The sequence below is a fragment of the Danio rerio genome, chromosome 16 (genome assembly GCF_052040795.2).
Source record: "Danio rerio strain M-AB ecotype USA chromosome 16, GRCz13ab, whole genome shotgun sequence".
NCBI classification, from domain to species: domain Eukaryota; kingdom Metazoa; phylum Chordata; class Actinopteri; order Cypriniformes; family Danionidae; genus Danio; species Danio rerio.
This window is the reverse complement of record NC_141036.1, coordinates 60,842,501-60,844,515: the sequence shown is the minus strand read 5'-3', so window position 1 is coordinate 60,844,515 and position 2,015 is coordinate 60,842,501. Positions and strand designations below refer to the sequence as shown.

Here is a 2,015-nt window from a genome sequence, read left to right as displayed (position 1 = left end):
GGAAGGAAACTGAAGCTGTGAGGAAATAAGACATTTCACCGTCGTGGACAAGAGAAGTGAAGAGACATGTTGAGTCAATGATCGCAGAAATGTCCTCTTGGAGTATCGAAGTGCTTTGTTCGGTGGATTTATCCAATATTCCGTTACTGGCCGCCGTTGAGACTCTCGCGAGTTCGCGGCTGTGAACAGCTGTTACCGTCACCGAGGATCATCGTGAATATTCCGGTCAAGAAGTGAGAGTAAGTCACGTCGCAGATAAGGTAATACCTAACGTTATTATACGACATCTTAAGAGTATAACCTGTCTTAAAGAAACCGTACTTTTGAGTGTGTAACGCAAGCTTTCAAGAAAACTACCGTTATTCCTCTTTAACGGACCGTTATGTTGCCTAGTTACGAGACCTGTCAATCATCTCCTCACCTCACTTTAATTCAAATATAATTATCTTATCGCAGATTCGCCAGCACTATAAATATGCATTCAGAAATAATTGGCCAAACGCGTCTTTAAAAATGTTGTTCCTCATAATACATTAAGCGGAAACCGTTTGACTATATTTACCGAGGCTTCTCGGTTGGTCTCTCGCGTCCGCCATGTTTGTAGTTTTACACTCTTTACCTGCGTTTGTAGTTCTATTCGAATTCAGGTTCAACCAGTCTATGGGGTAAAGTCTAGAAGGGATACAGCTGCGGATACGCACATCATTATAGCATCCATCTTTTATCCAACACTGTATAACAATAATTAATATTCTACAGTACTGTGACGATTAGGTTTAGGGTCGGGGTGGAAGTAGGGATTAATAAAATACAGTTTATTGTGTAATTTAATAAATAATATTTACGGTACAGCTACTGTTTTTACATTACTGTGACAGTTGGGTTTAGGATTGGGGTAAGGGTAGACTTTAATAAAATATAATAAATGAGAAATGTAATAAATAATTCTCATTAACTTTCAGCCGTGACCGTATCTGATCCAGCAACAACCGTCTATGCATGTGAGCAATATTATCTATTACTTATAAACAGGAGAATATATAGAATAAACACACACATATATAAAATAACACATACGTATAAAAAAAAAACACACACACACATCAATGTCTGATGTCCTGTATATAGTGGAGATCAGAACTGGAGAATCTTTAAACACTTTATATCTCATAAATAATACTGTAGGCTAAGTGTATTAGATGGACATTTAAGGCTTTTCATTTACTCTTTCGTAACTTTACATCAATGTAAACTGACCTTGAGGCAATTTCCCCCTGTTTTATTGAGCAGTTATTAAAGATATTTGTAATGTGCCTCAGGCTGTATATTCTCAATTCAGCTCATCTTTATTTCTACAGCGCTTTCACAATATAGCCTGTCAAATCAGCTGAACACAGAAGAGTATAGTCAATATATTCTCCACATTTATTCACAACAATATAGAATACTCATTCATTACCTCTGGCTTATTGATCAGGGGTCGCCACAGCGGAATGAACCGCCAACTATTCCAGCATATGTTTTACACGGCGGATGTCCTTCCAGCTGCAACCCAGTACTGGGAAACACCCCCCCCCCCCCCCCCCCCCCCACACACACACACACACACACACACACTACGGCCAGTGTAGTTGATCAGTTCCCCTATAGCGCATGTGTTTGGACTGTGGGGGAAACCGGAGCACCCGGAGGAAACCCACACCAACACGAGGAGAACATGCAAACTCCACACAGAAACACCAACTGACCCAGCCGAGACTCGAACCAGTGACCTTCTTGCTGTGAGGCCACAGTGCTGACCACTGAGTCACCGTGACGCCCCTGTTTTATGTAATTGTTTACTGCCTATTAGTTATTCTAGATTTCACACACACACACACACACACACACAGACACACGCACGTGAAGGAAACAGACAGCATCAATGAAGGTCTTAAAACTTTTTCTTAAAAAACAAAACAACATTCACAACAAAGGTCAAAGGTCACATCAATATAAATTAGCACAGCAAACAC

At 40.3% G+C, this 2,015-nt stretch overlaps 1 protein-coding gene across 1 annotated transcript in view; it reads right to left on the bottom strand.

Annotated features, from left to right (window-relative positions):
* Positions 1 to 1,925: 1,925 nt before the first annotated feature.
* Positions 1,926 to 2,015, bottom strand: part of dennd4b (DENN/MADD domain containing 4B) — a 37,010-nt gene continuing 36,920 nt past the window's right edge. Inside the window, 1 exon segment of the mRNA NM_001423202.1 lies at positions 1,926 to 2,015. This exon segment is cut by the window's right edge and continues 1,245 nt beyond it. The gene's annotated coding sequence lies outside the window, so the exon portion shown is untranslated.